Source organism: Thalassophryne amazonica, chromosome 5 (assembly GCF_902500255.1).
Source record: "Thalassophryne amazonica chromosome 5, fThaAma1.1, whole genome shotgun sequence".
NCBI lineage: Eukaryota > Metazoa > Chordata > Actinopteri > Batrachoidiformes > Batrachoididae > Thalassophryne > Thalassophryne amazonica.
In genome coordinates, this window is record NC_047107.1 from 67,960,657 (window position 1) to 67,982,248 (window position 21,592).

Here is a 21,592-nt window from a genome sequence, read left to right on the forward strand (position 1 = left end):
AGAAAGAGTCTAACCATATACCGGCATCACTGAAAGCAGTTATGAGTTATGAGTAATTTTTTCTGTAATAGTTAAAATTTTATTAGCAAAGAAAGTCATGAAGTCATTACTAGTTAAAGTTAAAGGAATACTCGGCTCAATAGAGCTCTGACTCTTTGTCAGCCTGGCTACAGTGCTGAAAAGAAACCTGGGGTTGTTCTTATTTTCTTCAATTAGTGATGAGTAGTAAGATGTCCTAGCTTTACGGAGGGCTTTTTATAGAGCAACAGACTCTTTTTCCAGGCTAAGTGAAGATCTTCTAAATTAGTGAGACGCCATTTCCTCTCCAACTTACGAGTTATCTGCTTTAAGCTGCGAGTTTGTGAGTTATACCATGGAGTCAGGCACTTCTGATTTAAAGCTCTCTTTTTCAGAGGAGCTACAGCATCCAAAGTTGTCTTCAATGAGGATGTAAAACTATTGACGAGATACTCTATCTCACTTACAGAGTTTAGGTAGCTACTCTGCACTGTGTTGGTATATGGCATTAGAGAACATAAAGAAGGAATCATATCCTTAAACCTAGTTACAGCGCTTTCTGAAAGACTTCTAGTGTAATGAAACTTATTCCCCACTGCTGGGTAGTCCATCAGAGTAAATGTAAATGTTATTAAGAAATGATCAGACAGAAGGGAGTTTTCAGGGAATACTGTTAAGTCTTCAATTTCCATACCATAAGTCAGAACAAGATCTAAGATATGATTAAAGTGGTGGGTGGACTCATTTACATTTTGAGCAAAGCCAATTGAGTCTAATAGATTAAATGCAGTGTTGAGGCTGTCATTCTCAGCATCTGTGTGGATGTTAAAATCGCCCACTATAATTATCTTATCTGAGCTAAGCACTAAGTCAGACAAAATGTCTGAAAATTCACAGAGACACTCACAGTAACGACCAGGTGGACGATAGATAATAACAAATAAAACTGGTTTTTGGGACTTCCAATTTGGATGGACAAGTCTAAGAGTCAAGCTTTCAAATGAATTAAAGCTCTGTCTGAGTTTTTGATTAATTAATAAGCTGGAATGGAAGATTGCTGCTAATCCTCCGCCTTGGCCCGTGCTACGAGCATTCTGGCAGTTAGTGTGACTCGGGGATGTTGACTCATTTAAACTAACATATTCATCCTGCTGTAACCAGGTTTCTGTAAGGCAGAATAAATCAATTTGTTGATCAATTATTATATCATTTACTAACAGGGACTTAGAAGAGAGAGACCTAATGTTTAATAGACCACATTTAACTGTTTTAGTCTGTGGTGCAGTTGAAGGTGCTATATTATTTTTTCTTTTTGAATTTTTATGCTTAAATAGATTTTTGCTGGTTATTGGTGGTCTGGGAGCAGGCACCGTCTCTACGGGGATGGGGTAATGAGGGGATGGCAATATTACAGAGCAATATTTAATTTGAAATACAGCATCAACTTCTAGTGTTGGCAGAAATATGTCACATAAGCAGAATGTTTTTTGGTTTTTTTTTTTTTTTTACTTTTAATGTTATTTATCCTTCTTTAATTCAGAATTTGACCATTTCAAGGGTAGTTTATTTTTTAAGCAGCCAATCTGCTCTGGGTCAGCCTGATCCTGTCAAGTCTCAGAAGCTAAGCAGTGCGGGACCTGGTTAGTACTTGGATGGGAGACCTCTTTGGAACTCCAGCGGCTGTGTGTGTGTTTCTCCATGTAAAACTGGAGTTGTGTCAGGAAGGGCATCCGGCGTAAAACTGCCAATGCGGATCTGGCTGTATCCCTGAACACAAAACGGGAGCAACCAAATGGACAACAACAGTAACAATGGTAGTTTATTTTTTACTGAAAGGAATAATCTTTTATGATTAGATCTTGTTGGAATTTCATATTAAATGAATACTTAACAGATGGCTGAGGTAAATAAAATCACCATGTCATGTTAATGACAATTTTAATGTTGTAAAAATCAGTGTTTATTATGTTGCTCACTCATTACTCATCTTCACCCGCTTATCCGAGATCAGATCGCAGGGGCAATAGCTGTAGCAGGGGACCCCAGACTTCCCTCTCCCGTGCCACATTGACCACCTCTGACTGGGACATCCCGAGGCGTTCCCAGGCCTGTGTGGAGATATAATCTCTCCACCTAGTCCTGGCTCTTCCCTGGACTCTCCTCCCATGTGGACGTGCCTAGAACACCTCCCTAGGAAGGTGCCCAGGAGGCATCCTTAACAGATGCCCGAACCACCTGGCTCCTTTCAACACGAACGAGCAGTGGCTCTACTCCGAGGTCATGGATGGCCGAAATTCTCACCCTATCTCTATGGGAGACACCAGCCACCCTCCTAAGGAAGCCCATTTCGGCCGCTTGTACCCACAATCTAGTTCTTTCGGTCATGACCCAACCCTCATGACCATAGGTGAGAATAGAAATGAAGATTGACCAGTAGGTCGAGAGCGTTGCCTTTTGGCTCAGCTCCCTTTTCGTCACAACAATACGGTAAAGTGAATGCAACACCGCCCCTGCTGCACCAATTCTCCAGCCAATATCACGCTTCATTGTCCCTTCACTCATGAACAAGACCCTGAGGTACTTGAACTCCTTCACTTGGGGCAAGATCATATTCCCTACCTGGAGTAGGCAATCCATCGGTTTCCTGCTGAGAACCATGGCTTCAGATTTAGAGGTGTTGATCCTCATCCCAGTCACTTCGCACTTGGCTTTGAACTAATCCAGTGAGTGTTGGAGGTCACTGGCCGATGAAGCCAACAGGACCACATCATCTGCAAAAAGCAGTGATGAGACCCTCAGCCCACCAAACTAGAAACCCCCCCCCCCATGCCTCGATATCCTGTCCATGAATATCACAAACAGGATTGGTGACAAGGCGCAGCCCTGACAGAGGCCAACGCCCACTGGAAACGAGTCAGACTTACTGCCAAGCACCCGAATACAGCTCTCGCTTTGTGAGTACAGGGATTTGATGGCCCTGAGAAGGGACCCCCTCACTCTATACGTCCGCAGCACCTCCCACAGTATCTCCCGGGGTACCCGATTATATGCCTTCTCCAAGTCCACAAAACACATGCAGACTGGATGGGCATACTATTTGAAATTAAACAATTATTTTTACCTTATATTATAGATTATTATTGCAGCATATCTGCTCTGTGTAGGCCTCATCTAGTCATTTCTCAGGACCTAAGCACAGTTTGTCCTGATTTGTACTTGGCTGGGAGACTGCTGAGGAAGACAAGGGGGTGTGCGTTTCTCCAAATAGAACTGGAGTTGCATCAGGAAAGGTATCTGACCTAAAACTCCCCTCATCCCAATGCTGCTCTGTACTGGATCTGCTGTGATGACCCGGTACAAAACCTGAGCAGCCAAAAGATGACAACAGCAATTATAGATTATTCATTCATTCATTTTCTATAACCTCTATTTACAATTAAATGTCATGGTAGAGCTGGAGCCTATAACAGTGTAACAGGTGGGGTACACCCTGGACAAGTCACCATTCTATTGCAGGGCCTCATATAGACAAACAAATGCATTTGCAAGCTCATTCACACCTATGGTCAATTTAAAGATTCCAGTTCACCTAGCCTGCATGTCTTTGAAAGTTTGCATGTTTTTCTCACACAAACATGAGAAAAACATGCAAAGTTAACACGGAAAAGACCAGGTGGGAACTGAACACAGGATCATATTGCTAAGAAGCAACAGTGCTAACTGCTAAGCCAAAGTGCTGTCCAATTAAGGTCAAGGTCAAGGTTACTTTATTTGTACCAAAAGGTAAATTTGGTTTGGCAGTGAGTCACTCCATTCATAACAATCACATAACACATAAATACCAATAAAAAAAATACCATAAATATAATAAAAATAAAAAATAAAAATATAATAATACAATGAGCAGTGCAAGTACAGGCCAATAGCATGGCACCCAAAAGAAAGTCACAAAGCGTGTGCCATCTCAATGCAAAATATCAGATAAATTAATTAAATATACATTCAAAGTCATCTGTTAAGAACACTAATAGCAGCAGGAATAAAAGTGCTCTTGTAGCGCTTAGTTCTGCAGAAAGGAGCTTTATACCTCCGTCCTGAAGGGAGCGGTTCAAACTGATCAAAAAGAGGATGTGAGGCGTCCTTTAGAACTGCCTCAACCAATCTCTGGACCTGCCTCATGTACAGAGAGGTTGGATACAGCTGAGACTCTCCTCCAATGATTTTGCTCGCCCATTTTACAATCTGATTCAGACTGTTTTTGTTTTTAACTGACAAATTTCCAAACCATGACACCAAAGAAAAAGATAAACCAGATTCGATATAACAACGATAAAACATTGTTAACAGTGATTTGTCAATGTGAAAGGATGCCAGTTTTCTAAGACAGAACAAGCGCTGGTGACCTTTTTTACACACCATTTCACAATTTGACTCAAAAGTGAGTTTGTCATCAATAACAGTACCCAGATATTTATAGGTGCTCACAGTTTCTACATCCTGACCTTTTAGGAGAGTTACTCCATGTTTGTGGGAACCCTTCCTAAAGTCAACGACCATATCTTTAGTCTTCAATACATTCATCTGTAGAAAAGACTTCTCACACCAATCCAAGAAATCATCAACCACAGGACCGTAGCCAACCTCACTGTCCTATAGCAAGCTGACAATAACAGTGTCATCTGCATACTTATGAATAGTCCTCCTATCCCTCCAACTTCTGCAGAGATCAGTGTATAAAATATACAAAAGTGGAGAGATAGCACTACCTTGTGGTGATCTGATCAGACAAGACCCCATTTACTCTAACTTTTTGTGTCCTCAGCTCAGAATCCAGCCCACAAGATTGCAACTTAGATTAAAATGTTCTAAAAGTCTTGAGGCTAAAATGTGGGGCTGAATTGTGTTAAAAGCAGAAGAAAAGTCAATGAATAAAAGTCTGGCATGTGCACCTTTCCCTTCAAGGTGTCTGAAAAGTAAGTTCATTAAAGTGACTGTGGCATCCTCGATCCCTCTATTTGGCCTATAGGCAAATTGCATAGGGTCCAAGTTGGCACCTACTTGATTAATAATTTCAGTTCTCACCAATTTCTCAAAGGTTTTCATGACAATGGACATCAAAGCTATAGGCCTAAAGTCATTTAGAACCTTTGGAGTACAATTTTTGGTGTCAGGGACAACAACAGCATCTTTCCACACATTTGGCACAGTTTGCGTTTCCAGAGACATATTAAAAATAAATTGGAAAATAAGACTGCTCTTTAGCACAGTTTTTTAAGAGGCGACTGCAAACATTATCAGGGCCCTGACTTTTTGGTTTGAGGGCACAAAAAGATTTTTCTAACTCTTTTTGAGAAATAAAAAAGTGCTGACTGTCTTTCACTTTATGCTTTATTTCCTTAATCCCTGAACTGTGATCTGAGATATCAAACCTTGTGTAAAAAGTATTCAGAGCATTTGCAAATTCAACATCTGTCTGATAGTTCTTCAACAAGGTGATGGATCTGGACTTGGGCTCCTGAAGCCCAGCTATCGTTTTCATACACGACCAAGCAGATCCAGGATTTTTATTTGCCATCTTTTCCTCTATTTTCCCTGCATAATTTCTCTTGGCCTTTTCCAGCACCATTTTCACTTCTTTAGTAGCATTGTGTAATTCCATGACTGACCCAGATCTATCAATTCTACAATTCTCAATTATACATGATTATTATTTTAATTATTTCTAGGGAGTGGTGGTCAAGTGGTTAGTGCGCTTAGTTTTAGTGCAGAAGGTTCCTGGTTTAAACCCCACTCCTGCCACATCTCTCCATGTAATGTGGAGTTGTGTCAGAAAGGGCATCCGGCATAAAACTTGTGCCAGTTCAACATGCAGATCCACCTCAGGTTTTCTGTGACGATCCTGAGTAAAAACAAAGGAGTAGCTGAAGGGACTTACTGTTATTTCTAATTAGACTTGCACTTCAATGGCCTCCAACATTTTCTTTTGTCACATCATCACTGTATCTTTACTTGATCTGTGTAAATGTCCATGTTTGTCTTTAAATGGGTTTCCTCACTAATATCCCCCTTTAAACATTACCAGAGGTCTGTCCATGCATGTAGAATCTACAGCACCATCCATCCATCCATCCATTTTCTTCCGCTTAATCCGGAGTCAGGTCGCGGGGGCACCAGTTCAAGCAAAGCTGCCCAGACCTCCCGATCCACACATACCTCCCCCAGCTCCTCCGGGGGAACCCTGAGACGTTCCCATTCCAGCTGAGAGACGTAGTCCCTCCAGCGTGTCTTGGGTCTTCCCCGGGGCCTCCTCCTGATGGGACGTGCCCGGAACACCTCTCCAGCGAGGCGTCCAGGGGGCATCCGGAAAAGATGCTCGAGCCACCTCAGCTGGCTTCTTTCAACGTGGAGGAGCAGCGGCTCGAGTCCGAGCTCCTACCGATCTACACCACAATAAGCATAATTTAACTTGACTTTAATGGATTTTTCTGCAACATATGCCACAGAAGACCATATCTAGACTTCCTTCCTGTCTGACACACACCCACCAAACCAGCCTGTACTCTTCATTATGTCTGCAAAGGACGTAATAAAGTCATTGCTGTTTATTTGTCTCTGTCTGTCTGACCGGATTACGTCAAAGCTACTGAACAGAGTGTGATGAAATTTTAACCAGAGATAGATATTAGGCCATAGAAGAACCCATTAACTTTTGGAGGTGATTCGGAATCTGGATCAAGTTTCACTTTATATAAGCTTTGAAGGACTACTTTTAGCAGGATTACGTCCAAACTACTACACAGATTTTGATGGAATTTCCAACACAGATACATATTAGGCCATGAAAGAATCCATTAAATTTTGGAGGTGATCTGGATCCATATCCGGATTTTGGATAAAGTTTCACTTTAGAATCAGAATCAGAATCGCCTTTATTGTCGTTGTAATTCAACGAATTAATGCAACGAGATTTGAGTGCAACTCCAAAAGATGCTTTTCCAAGGTGCGAGTAATTATTAGCCAAATAAAAGACAATAAAATTTAACAAAATAAATTAATTAAATATATGTACAACTAAAAATAAAATGTGGACAAAATATAAAATGTAAAATGAGAAATTATGTACAACTGTGGAATTATATTGCACAGGAAAATACTGCACATGGGTACAGATATTGCACAAGAAACTTTGAAAAGTGCAGATTAATGTGGTTTGTTATTGTTCAGTGCAGTGATTGCTCTGGGAAAAAAGCTGTCCCTGAACCTGTTTGTCCTAGTTTTGATTGACCTATCCTGTCGGCCCGAGGGTACTAGATCAAACAGGTGGATTACATCAAAGTACGTCAAAACTATGTAACAGATTCTCACCATATTTTTACCACAGATACATATTATTTCATGGAAGACTCCATTACATTTTGGAGATGATCAGAATCTGGATTCTGGATCAAGATTCACTTAAAATAGGCTTTGAAGGATTACGTCAAACCTGCTTCACAGATTCTCACCAAATTTCAGAGGTAATCCGGATCCAGATCCAGATTCTGGATCAAGATTTCACTTTATATAGGCTTTGAAGAATTACTTAAAAACTGCTTCATGGATTCTCACCAAATTTGCACCACAGATAGATATTAAGACATGGAAGATTCCACTGAATTTATTTTGGAGGTGATCAGAATCCAGAGTGGCGGATGTCAGAAATCTCTTATTGCTCTTGTTTTGTATTTATTTACCAAAGGGAAAAGGGGTGGGGACAACAGCAGATTCTCCCATTTAAAGCAACAGGCACATAAACATGTTGGTTTATGGACAGTGTTCAGCGGGTATTTTAAGATATAACACTTCAATGTCTGTGGCTTACTTTTTCATACATATATTAGTGTTTGTTTTTAAGACACTTGAGTTGTACTAGCTTTCTGAAAAGTTGTATAATACATTCCGTTTAATTGGTGGAGATACGACACCTGTTTTCAGACAGTTTTAACAACTTGGAACATATTTTCCTCACTATATTGAAAAACACATAGCAGACCACATCCTTCATATAAGCCTAAATGGGGAGATACTCTATTTCCCATTTTGCTGCTTCAAACTGCATACCGTGTATGGATACTGTATAGCATGTCCAACACAGATAACATTGTGCAAATAGTTTATTGTTTTAATAACCTTTGTGGATTGCTGTGTGCAGGACAAAAGAAATGGATGATGAGACAAAAGCTGGGGTAACCAGGAAGGCAGAAAGGATAAAATTACCTTCACTGAGAAGGAGTTTATACACTGCAAAGGATGGATATAAAGAGGGTTTGATTGAATGGAAGATGAATGAGTATGTGAGCTTTAAACTGCTGACAAAGTGTGACATTTTGCTGGCTTTGTGAGTTCTATAGAAAGTTACCCATTCCTTTAAAAAATCCTGCACATTTATTATCGAGTGGGTATACTTGTTTGTGATATCTTTACAATAAAACAATAAACATTTTACAACTTAGCAAGATTATCTTTGTTTCAAACTTGCTTATATTAGCTCCAATATGTATACATCTGTTAGGGTGTTTGCCAGGCTGTGTTTGTGTCTGTCCATCTATCAGTAGCCTTTTTGTGCAAGATTCAAGTCAAGTGGGAGCATGGGCTGATGCCTCATTTCACCACATTCCTGACACCAAGGAACAGTCTTGGGTCCTGCCAAGGTTTCAACAACCAGTCGGAGATTATTCAACACCAAACTCTTGGAGATCATATATATTTGTGAAACAAGTTCATGTTACAACCCTTTTATGATAATTCAGAGGACCGAACTTAACCTACTTTTTCTGGAACAATTCAAGAAGGATTCAAATGTCAGTGAGTGCCAAAATACCTGCCCACTCTATACCAATATCAGTGAGATATATCAGTGAGAGCTACTGTGATCCTATAATTCCAGTTCTGTGAAAGCTACAGTGGTGTTACAGTACCAGTTTATTGGGAACTACTGACATTAAGATATCAATTTGGTGAAAGCTGCTGGTCCTAATTTTGAATGGTTCTTAAATGCAACAACTGAAAATGCTTACCTCATGGATTACAATTAACCTGATGGATTTATACCAGCATCAGTATTTCAATTTCATTTACAAAATTTATTCAAATCAAATCAAATCAAATAAATTTTATTTATATAGCGCCAAATCACAACAACAGTTGCCCCAAGGCGCTCTATATTGCAAGGCAAAAGCCATACAATAATTACAGAAAAAACCCAACGGTCAAAACGACCCCCTATGAGCAAGCACTTGGCGACAGTGGGAAGGAAAAACTCCCTTTTAACAGGAAGAAACCTCCAGCAGAACCAGGCTCAGGGAGGGGCAGTCTTCTGCTGGGACTGGTTGGGGCTGAGGGGAGAGAATCAGGAAAAAGACATGCTGTGGAAGACAGCAGAGATCAATCACTAATGATTAAATGCAGAGTGGTGCATACAGAGCAAAAAGAGAAAGAAACACTCAGTGCATCATGGGAACCCCCAGCAGTCTAAGTCTATAGCAGCATAACTAATGGATGGTTCAGGGTCACCTGATCCAGCCCTAACTATAAGCTTTAGCAAAAAGGAAAGTTTTAAGCCTAATCATAAAAGTAGAGAGGTTGTCTGTCTCCCTGATCCGAATTGAGAGCTGGTTCCACATTCTACTTTTAAAAACCCTAGGAACTACAAGTAAGCCTGCAGTCTGAGAGCGAAGCACTCTATTGGGGTGATATGGTACTAAGAGGTCCCTAAGATAAGATGGGACCTGATTATTCAAAACCTTATAAGTAAGAAGAAGAATTTTAAATTCTGTTCTAGAATTAACAGGAAGCCAATGAAGAGAGGTCAATATGGGTGAAATATGCTCTCTCTTTCTAGTCCCCGTCAGTACTCTAGCTGCAGCATTTTGAATTAACTGAAGGCTTTTCAGGGAACTTTTAGGACAACCTGATAATAATGAATTACAATAGTCCAGCCTAGAGGAAATAAATGCATGAATTAGTTTTTCAGCATCACTCTGAGACAAGACCTTTCTAATTTTAGAGATATTGTGCAAATGTAAAAAAGCAGTCCTACATATTTGCTTAATATGCGCATTGAAGGACATATCCTGATCAAAAATAACTCCAAGATTTCTCACAGTATTACTAGAGGTCAGGGTAATGCCATCCAGAGTAGGGATCTGGTTAGACACCATGTTTCTAAGATTTGTGGGGCCAAGTACAATAACTTCAGTTTTATCTGAGTTTAAGAGCAGGAAATTAGAGGTCATCCATGTCTTTATGTCTGTTAGACAATCCTGCAGTTTAGCTAATTGGTGTGTGTCCTCTGGCTTCATGGATAGATAAAGCTGGGTATCATCTGCGTAACAATGAAAATTTAAGCAATGCTGTCTAATAATACTGCCTAAGGGAAGCATGTATAAAGTGAATAAAATTGGTCCTAGCACAGAACCTTGTGGAACTCCATAATTAACCTTAGTCTGTGAAGAAGATTCCCCATTTACATGAACAAATTGTAATCTATTAGATAAATATGATTCAAACCACCACAGTGCAGTGCCTTTAATACCTATGGCATGCTCTAATCTCTGTAATAAAATTTTATGGTCAACAGTATCAAAAGCAGCACTGAGGTCTAACAGGACGAGCACAGAGATGAGTCCACTGTCTGAGGCCATAAGAAGATCATTTGTAACCTTCACTAATGCTGTTTCTGTACTATGATGAATTCTGAAACCTGACTGAAACTCTTCAAATAGACCATTCCTCTGCAGATGATCAGTTAGCTGTTTTACAACTACCCTTTCAAGAATTCTTGAGAGAAAAGGAAGGTTGGAGATTGGCCTATAATTAGCTAAGATAGCTGGGTCAAGTGATGGCTTTTTAAGTAATGGTTTAATTACTGCCACCTTAAAAGCCTGTGGTACATAGCCAACTAATAAAGATAGATTGATCATATTTAAGATCGAAGCATTAATTAATGGTAGGGCTTCCTTGAGCAGCCTGGTAGGAATGGGGTCTAATAGACATGTTGATGGTTTGGAGGAAGTGACTAATGAAAATAACTCAGACAGAACAATCGGAGAGAAAGAGTCTAACCAAATACCGGCATCACTGAAAGCAGCCAAAGATAACGATACGTCTTTGGGATGGTTATGAGTAATTTTTTCTCTAATAGTTAAAATTTTATTAGCAAAGAAAGTCATGAAGTCATTACTAGTTAAAGTTAAAGGAATACTCGGCTCAATAGAGCTCTGACTCTTTGTCAGCCTGGCTACAGTGCTGAAAAGAAACCTGGGGTTGTTCTTATTATTCTTATTCTTCTGACAAAAGGGACACACCCAAACTTAAAAAGTCAGTTGATAAATATACACTTTCTGTGGAACTAAAGCCATTCAGATGGAGTGCATTCCCTCTGGTGTTTGATCAGTGCAAATCCTATTCAGACCTCTTTCTCATATGACCAAGACTGCATTAGAATTTATTTGCCTTGGAACTTCACATTGTCAGCCTTTAACTCACAGTGGCATTCAGAGCATTTTAAAAGTGCTGTCCATTTTTCTGGGCAGTTTTATGGGTTGTCTGTCATTTGGATGTCTTTTTATTGTTGTTAGGTATGAGAGTATGTACTCAGAGAGACTGGGAGTCAGTCTAAAAGGTATCAATCTTAACAAAGACGATGCAGTGGACAGAGGCTGCCATTGGGCAAGACAGCCTTTAATGAATGACTGTTCAGTTTGTCTGATTCTCTGCAAAAGGTTAGGCTTTAAAATATAAAGGATGTTGCTTGTTAAATGACCCAGTATATTATCTGTATTCATAAAAGGTTTATGTTTGATTAAGGTTCATAGTCATCCCAGTAGGAAATTTCTGGAAGTTCACAGTAACTGGACTTCTTGTTGGTCTTCAAGATGTTCCACCACTCATCCATGTGATTTATTCTGTTTTTAAAAAGTGAGATGGTGTGCTATCATCAGTGTATACCCTGAGGAACCAGGCATCCAGACAATTGCAGTACCGCACTGTTAATTTCTATACTGCTTAACGTTACCACGTACAACCCCAACATTTGCACAAAAACAAAGTTTATCAGTTGAACATTAAATATGCTTGTGGTGTATTCAATTGAATATAGGTTGAAGAGGATTTGCAAACCATTGTATTCTGTTTTTATTAGCATTTTACACAACGCCCCAACTTCATAGGAATTGGGGTTGTAATGTTGTTGATTTCAGAAGTCAGATACTGTTCGTCCCAGGAGGGCAGAAATCTCTGAAAAACCAAAACATGTCAATATCATATATCCTGTGTCATTTACATAATTGCCATTGTTGTATTATGCCCTGTGACATAACCTTAATCTACAGAAATACATATGAACTGGATATGACCTCTGTCATGAGAAGCCAGTCCACTGAGTTGATCAACTAGGTTTCAGTGGATGTGCTCCTTGCACTTTCATGATATTGCTGTGGAGAACAGACAGTGACCTCTTATTAGAACTTGATCTTTGACCTATGGCTATGACATGACCAGTATTATAAGTTTATACATCTACTTTGATTGTAGTTGCTCTTTCTGCTTTGAAGATATCACAGAGGACAGTAGATGATGACATCTGACCTGTCCTTCACTTTTCACCTCTGACCTTGACATGACATGTCTAGTGAGAGGAAGGCCACCTATGCAAATTTGATGTAAATTTGTGTTTTCATTCCTTCTCGAGTTATTACTGTGGACAGACAAACATAGAACATGGACATTACAATAGCCTCTTACTGCTTTGCAGCAACACTAAAAGACAAGGTCATTGACCCGAGGTGTTGCTCGTTGTGTTTTGGACTGTACATTTATGCAGTGGCTGTTCAGTTTTGCCAATATAGAGGTTTGAATAGGTATTACTGCAATGAATGGCATCAAGATTACTACTCTTTATGTGTGCAGTGTGTGAGCCACAGGATGAACACAAATCTGTCTGTGTGTTAATGGCTTTGAGGAATCCATCCAAATCTATCCTTAACAAAGTAGTAGACACTTATACCCCCATCACACATAGCCGAAATCACGCAGAATAGCATCGGAATTATGAATTGGAGCACATACGAAAAATGTCGGATTTCAGTTTCAAAACGTTCTGACAGCCATCTGTGGAAGTCCACACAGTTGGTCAAAATTGGTCGGTGGCCCTGAGTGTAATGAACATGTTCAAAACTCCCCTTGCACTGTCAAGATGGGACACCAATCCGATAGCGTTCTATGTGCAGACTAAGGACCATCTAACCACAATTTACATATTCCGATGGAGGCAAAACGTGATCCAAAATGATTTGAGTGCATACAAGGATACCTCGAGATGGATCTGGCACCACAAAGCCTGCTGGTATGACCTGCACATGCCACGAATAACAGTGCCCCCCGGAGTGCATAGGAACTGTTAAAATGCATGTGGCATGCTTCATCATGATATTAATTATGAATTATTATCATGTACAGTGAATGTGATCAGCGGCTATCAAAGCAAAAGGCCCGTGCACATGCCGCCTCAAATCTGAACAGGCTGTTATATCCACAATAGACCTTACAGTATAGATTTTTGTGCATTCCTTTCCATGGGCGACGTAAATAATGTGAACTATTGTCTCCATCATAGCTGCATAAAACACGGGGAGCTGCATCTCTCTGTTGTGCACAGCAGTGCGTCATTCCATGCGTCAGGCTTGGAGTTAAACAGATCTCACACTGTAATAAATGATCACCTTCTAACTCTGTTGGAGATATGACATGGAACTTGCGCCAGGACATTACACCATTAATAAACATGAGTCTCATCTCCAGCAGCGGTCCAGGAGTGTTTCACAGCACAGACGTGGGCGTGAAGCTGGGATAGCTGTCTGCAGTTAAAATCCTCTCACCCAAAAGAAAAAAAAAGTTAATTCCATGTGATAATCCAACCATCGTGGTGTCCAGAGTTGCGTTGTGCTCCTGAAGTGGGCAAATACGAAAAAAAAGTTTCCTGGAAAGGCACTCCATCTCAGGGAATGCATGGCTCAACTGCCAGCAAACTTTGACTGAAGCTGTACAGTGTGCCCCGCGCTCACTTTGTGGCCCATGCAGTGTTATGCATACACACACACACACACACACACACACACACACACACACACACACACACACACACACACACACACACACACACACACACACACACACACACACACACACATACACCTGAGTGATAATTGCAGCCCCACGCACCATGAACACACGCGCACGCCTGCATGGACACATGAGGAACACAGTGCTTCAGTCCGTGTTTGCCAACCAGACATTTGGAGATCGGGCAGTCTGCAGCGCCCTTTATGGCCATTTGACAGCAGTCTGTATCGTCTACATATGCTGTGGATGCGATCTGACAGGTGTGGACGAGGCAGTCTGTCTGCGCTCTGACATTGCTGACCACTCCTTTTTTCCTCCCAACTGCTTATGACAATATTTGCTGTGTCGGGCATGGCTCCGGCACATTCTTGCTATGTGTGATGGGGGCTTTAATCTTTCTCAACACCTCAAAGGAAAAGATAGACCAAGAAGTTTGGCATTGCTTGCTCACAACAGCAACAACACATTGGCAGAAACTCTCTCCTGAAGGCAAAAAATTGAAGGGACACCTGAGGACATACAGTACAAATCGTTGAAGAACCTTTTCAGACAAAAAGCTTACCAACTCTGACAAAGGTTTTACCTAAATGTGTTCCAGTAGTGGATTTCACCTTGGCAAGAAAGTCTACTATTGGGAATAAAAATACTATAGACAGAAATGGAACAACTTTGGGTGCCTCAATATCAGGTGGAAAACCTCCACCCTATAACCTCACAGCACAAGACAAAAAGGTTATCACAACACTTAAAGGGGGACTCTTTCACATGGGAGAAAAACAATTATAATCAGTCCAGTACTGATTTGCCCTGTCACAAGTTGATCGATACAATTATAAGTCTATGGGGCAAGCTAAAAAACTTACAAGTAAAGTGCATCTTGTTGCCATTGCATTTGTGAAAAAAAAAAAAAATCCTATGAAGTACTTCATGCAGAGGATCCCAACGGAAGTAAATGGTTCCATGTTTACCTCAGTAAATTTAAGGAAATATTTTAATTGAACTTCAGATTACACAGACGGCAACTTAGTGTTCTTCCCACTGAGCAAAGTCGACTTAGTCCTGACAAGTCAAATGTCATCGAGGAGCTCAAACGTCTGCTTACAACATGAAAAAGCTGGTCATCAATGTGTAGGCCTTCAGAGATGATGTGACTGTAACAGACAGCAGCATCAGCTTCACCAAGGAGGACAATATGTTGACATTCCTGCACACTGTATAACCTGTCAAATTAAACAATCTCAGTAATTTCAGGAAAACAATTGCTTAAAACCAAATAAGATACTATTATAACTGCTAATTATAACTACTATTGTAGTTGTTTTTTTTTTCACTTTTTTCTTGAAAAGTAGTCTCTTAATTTGGATCATTATTATGATCGATATTATAATATCCAAGTGGCCTCTGTGTGCATGTGTGCATGTGTATGTGCATACACACATGGGTATAGCTTCGATCACGCAAAACTGGGGAGAGCTGACATTTTCTGTTAGGTATGCTTATGTATTTTGGTTCAAGGATGAACGCTGTGAAAATGAACAGTTGATCGGACAAATTTTTTGGAAAAATTACACATTTTAGCTAACCAGTAAACAATTGTACTTCAATGCACCATGAGAGTTCAAGTTTTGGGGTTTTAAATGTTATTGTGGTTCACGTTAGTTTAACTGTTGTTAGTGTTATTGATTTATTGTGTTTTTGTAGTTGAATTGGTTTAGTCAGTTTAATTAAGTGTCATTTTGCCATTCCATGAGTGAATTAAGTTTCATGTTGCTGGTACCATGAGTGAAAACTGTAGTCTTTTAAGTCTTCTGCCACCATCTCTTTCTGACTGTCTAAAATTAGAAGCACCTGCTTTTGGCAGAATGCAGGAAAGACAAAATACTGTGTGTGTGCGTGTGTAACTTTGATCACAGAGAAACTGCGGAGAGCTGACATTTGCGGTTTGGTATGGCGACTTTCAAATCCAGACTTAAGACGCGCTTATTTTCCCTTTCTTATGGCTAGCATACTGGCATAGGATAGTTCTACCATTTTTACTCTTTAAGTTCATTTTATTAGGAAACGGAGCATGCCACAGCCTCAACTTTACCTAAATTCTGGGTCTTTTAGTGAAGCTTAGGGCTAGTGCCCAGTGATCACCTTAATATTTCCTGTTTTTCTTGTTGTTTAATGCTGGTAAATTATACTGTATTTCTTGTCTTTCTGATGCCTGATTCTGTTTTTTCTCTCTGCTTGGGGTTCAGCTTCATCCATAGATGGGTGTGGTGTTTGTGCTGGAGAACCTCCTGTCTTGTGCACCGGTGGCATTTCCTGTGCGTTCGTTTTGTGGGTTGTTCTGTGGTTTGTGTCTGTGGCATGACCCGGGCAGAGGGTCATTCCTTTGAGTCTGGTCTGCTTGGGGTTTCTTCCTCGGTGGGAGTTTTTCCTTTCCGCTGCTGCTCTGGGGGTTGGTGGGGTTGGACCTTGCTTGTGTTGGGCGCCTTGAGGCAGCTCTGTTGTGATTTGGTGCTATATAAATGAAAATAAATTGAAATTGAAAAATGCTTATATAGTATGGGTCAAGGATGAATGCTGCCAAAGTGGAACATTGATTGGACTAATATTTTTGGAGAAGCTACGGATGTTAACTAACAACACTGAACAATGGATGTGACTAACTCCATTCGGGACTCACATGAAATTCCAGTATTCCAGTCATTTTTATATTAAAAGTTTGAGTCGACCGTGCGCAATTTTCTTTAGGATGTAAGTACATATTGTAAGTATAAATACGTTAAAAATACATGGATGACACAAGTGAAAACACTTATTTCCATTGTGGTCCATTTAAATAATAATAATAGTGTGTATAAGATAACAAGAACCTAAGCAATTTATAAATACATTAAGACAGTAAATTAATACAAAAAAAAAAATCCATAATTAACAAGAAATGAAAGGGTTGGGTTCCTCTTCTAAAAATTGTTGAGTCTATGGCTGTAAAAATATTCTGGATTCACACACCATTCCAACTCATTATTCAAGCTTTATTTAATTTATTACCACCATTGAGAAAATATCAGCTACCTATTTTATAAACAGTACCGAATTACTTGTTTATATAGTTCTTTTAAAAAAAAATTGAATTACATATTTCAAATGAGTTGCTCGAATGCTATTTGTGATTGCAAAATACTCAAATTACAACCCCTGGCAAAAATTATGGAATCACCGGCCTCGGAGGATGTTCATTCAGTTGTTTAATTTTGTAGAAAAAAAGTAGATCACAGACATGACACAAAACTAAAGTCATTTCAAATGGCAACTTTCTGGCTTTAAGAAACACTATAAGAAATCAAGAAAAAAAATTGTGGCAGTCAGTAACGGTTACTTTTTTAGACCAAGCAGAGGGAAAAAAATATGGAATCACTCAATTCTGAAGAAAAATTATGGAATCATGAAAAACAAAAGAACGCTCCAACACATCACTAGTATTTTGTTGCACCACCTCTGGCTTTTATAACAGCTTGCAGTCTCTGAGGCATGGACTTAATGAGTGACAAACAGTACTCTTCATCAATCTGGCTCCAACTTTCTCTGATTGCTGTTGCCAGATCAGCTTTGCAGGTTGGAGCCTTGTCATGGACCATTTTCTTCAACTTCCACCAAAGATTTTCAATTGGATTAAGATCTGGACTATTTGCAGGCCATGACATTGACCCTATGTGTCTTTTTGCAAGGAATGTTTTCACAATTTTTGCTCTATGGCAAGATGCATTATCATCTTGAAAAATGATTTCATCATCCCCAAACATCCTTTCAATTGATGGGATAAGAAAAGTGTCCAAAATATCGACGTAAACGTGTGCATTTATTGATGATGTAATGACAGCCATCTCCCCAGTGTCTTTACCTGACATGCAGCCCCATATCATCAATGACTGTGGAAATTTACATGTTCTCTTCAGGCAGTCATCTTTAGAAATCTCATTGGAACGGCACCAAACAAAAGTTCCAGCATCATCACCTTGCCCAATGCAGATTCGAGATTCATCACTGAATATGACTTTCATCCAGTCATCCACAGTCCACGATTGCTTTTCCTTAGCCCATTGTAACCTTGTTTTTTTCTGTTTAGGTGTTAATGATGGCTTTCGTTTAGTTTTTCTGTATGTAAATCCCATTTCCTTTAGGCGGTTTCTTACAGTTCGGTCACAGACGTTGACTCCAGTTTCTTCCCATTCGTTCCTCATTTGTTTTGTTGTGCATTTTTGATTTTTGAGACATATACTGCTTTAAGTTTTCTGTCTTGATGCTTTGATGTCTTCCTTGGTCTACCAGTATGTTTGCCTTTAACAACCTTCCAATGTTGTTTGTATTTGGTCCAGAGTTTAGACACAGCTGACTGTGAACAACCAACATCTTTTGCAACATTGCGTGATGATTTACCCTCTTTTAAGAGTTTGATAATCCTCTCCTTTGTTTCAATTGACATCTCTCGTGTTGGAGCCATGATTCATGTCAGTCCACTTGGTGCAACAGCTCTCCAAGGTGTGATCACTCCTTTTTAGATGCAGACGAATGAGCAGATCTGATTTGATGCAGGTGTTAGTTTTGGAGATGAAAATTTACAGGGTGATTCCATAATTTATTCCTCAGAATTGAGTGAGTCCATATTTTTTCCCTCTGCTTGGTCTAAAAAGGTAACCGTTACTGACTGCCACAATTTTTTTTCTTGATTTCTTATATTGTTTCTTAAAGCCAGAATGTTGCCATTTGAAATGACTTTAGTTTTGTGTCATGTCTGTGATCTGCTTTTTTTCTACAAAATTAAACAACTGAATGAACATCCTCCGAGGCCGGTGATTCCATAATTTTTGCCAGGGGTTGTAGATCATGCAAAATTGTAACTTCAGTCATTTTAAGGTGCAACACACAAGGGTGATATAAAACTTAACCATCTAACCATACTATAACATGAATAATGAAGTCTAAAGGACATTATTTGAATAATTCTGTATACTTGAATTATGTGTGAATAAAATGTATCTAAACTTATACAGATGTCAAACTCCATGCCAAGGACCAGACAGACACACAAAGAGTCAAACAAGAAGAATGATGTTTATTCTGTTTGGTGCAGTTAGGTGTACTCAGACCTCTACATCACAGAAAATAACCAGCCACTGCACAAAGACATGGCCAGCACAACAGCAGCAATGCCTCAGGTCAGGATTCTGCAGTTTACCTTCATCTAAAAGACAAGGCTCTTTTGAAGAAACGATGTGTGTGTCTTGAACAGAGTCTCGATGGTTTGAGGGTGGCATTGAAAAGCCATCTATGTGAAACTGAAAAAACCTTCCTTCAATCATGGTGGAGACATCAAATTTCTTCCGCTTTTAATGCAGTCTTTTCATCACCACCCTGGAAGATTAATGATACTTCATCCATCCATCAAGGAGAGCCCACCCAACAATTCTCTGCAGACAAGCAGACATTAATGAGTCTCAAGAGAAACTGTTATAATGATCTCTTTTGTTGAACAGATTTACCTCATTAGTTTTATAGACGAGACTTTCTCCTCCTGAGGATATATATATATATATATATATATATTGGGGATACTGCACTGCCTTACGCTGAAGAACTGAACTGAAGAAGTCACTTGGATGAAAATGTATGCAATATCTCTTAAAGACCAAGAATTCCAGTTGCTGCCTGCACTGAAATAAAAAGCGTACATTTGTATCCCCAGTTATATTGGACTTTTCAATAGATTTACCATCAAACATATAGATATTGTCTTTAAAAAGTAGTTGTACTTGGTAAAAAACATTTTAGGAACCTATTTTCATTAATTTTGTAAAATTCTAAAACAAGCCAATTTGGTCACCCAAAATGACTACATTTGTTTACATTTTTGTCAGAGACATACCTGAAAGATAACTACACAACCTGCAGTTGTTTTCATAAGTAGTTGGATAGTGACATTTTTGAGAACTGCCTACTTCAGAAAGATTTACCATACAGTACTATATTTCTGAGTAATTGATGTAAATGAAGTCCAAAAGCTGTTAAGTGACTTAGATATGTTTATGTATCCATCTCCTGACCTTCGTCTCAGTAAAACTGTCTGTAAAAGTAATGATTCATACTCATAATAAACCTTAAACTTTAGGGGTGTAATGGTACATCTCCTTCATGGTTATGTACCAATCATGGTTTCAAGGTCAGAGTATGGTTCTGTAGCGGATATAAGTTTAAACAATATTTAATTAAATCTGAAATTTAATTAAATACCTTGAAAGGGGCACCACCTGCCAGAAGAGCAGGAAAATAATAAGACTGATATTAAACAGTCTTTGAAGTGAAAGTCATACGTTCTGAATACGATTGATTAAACATCTCTTTCACTGAAAACAAGACAGACCAACTGGCATAATATTTACATGTTTTATTTACATATTTGCAGGTCCAAACACGTGAGAGATTTTGAGAATATGAATAATGATTCAAAGTTTTATATCTGAGATGATATGTTGATAATGAGACATGGAAAGCCAGAAAAATGAAAAGAACGAGGCATTAAATATCATAATTCATGAGAATAAAACTGATTGGAATTTAGCTGTGAATTTTGGATTCATAAATTGTTGTTATTGCTAAGAAAATTAAACAAAGACACTTTGCATCACTGACAGCAAAGATCATCAGAACATTTGAAGGTAGACTTGTCTGGGGCCTTTGGGTCAGGTGGAGTGAAGAGGTTTGGTCCGGTGAAGTCCTGGTGGGCCTTTTGCTGGCTTCCTTTAATTGACCTGTGTCAAGGTATCCAACCGGGTCTCTGAAATGACTACAGATATGCATCTGGTTCTTTTTTCCCGGCAGGAATGAACATGGGAGTTCGGCAGCTCAATTGAAATTTGGGTCTCGAGACTGACACAGGATTAAGATTTCAGTGTTTGCTGTCAAACATGCTCCAGTGGCTTCCAAAACTTGTGGAAAATCAATTTAAAGTCTTTGTAAAAAAAAAAAAGGAAAGGCTTCAAGACTTGGCAAAGAAAGTTAGGGAGAAAAATTAACATAAACAAAAGCAACAACAGCATAATAGTAATAATAATGTGCATTGAGCAGAAAAGGAAGAATTTAGAGACTCACAGATATGTTCTTAATTTGGAAAACTCAGCTAGGAAGTTGTCTTCAAAGCTAAGATGATTTGATTCAAGCCTGAAAAGTTATTGGAAAAAAATGCTTCATCAAACAGAAAAATGTGGGAACCAGAGAAAGAAGGTTATGGAACAAAAAGCCACAAGCTAAGACTAAGGGCTAAGAAAAAGCAGAGTTAAGACTGAGCGAGTAAAGAAGAAACATTAAGAGAGCAAGTTTCTTTGTTTAATTTAATTTATTTTTATTTATATAGTGCCAAATCACAACA

General features: G+C 39.2%; 1 protein-coding gene and 1 long non-coding RNA gene across 5 annotated transcripts in view; both read left to right on the top strand.

Annotated features, from left to right (window-relative positions):
- The window catches only part of grid2 (glutamate receptor, ionotropic, delta 2), a 2,248,146-nt gene that overhangs the window by 867,427 nt on the left and 1,359,127 nt on the right, over positions 1–21,592 (top strand). The window lies entirely within an intron of this gene.
- Positions 582–21,186, top strand: LOC117510674. The gene is made up of 3 exons (XR_004560788.1): positions 582–593; positions 2,115–2,116; positions 21,117–21,186. It is a non-coding gene; the product is annotated as an uncharacterized LOC117510674 (long non-coding RNA).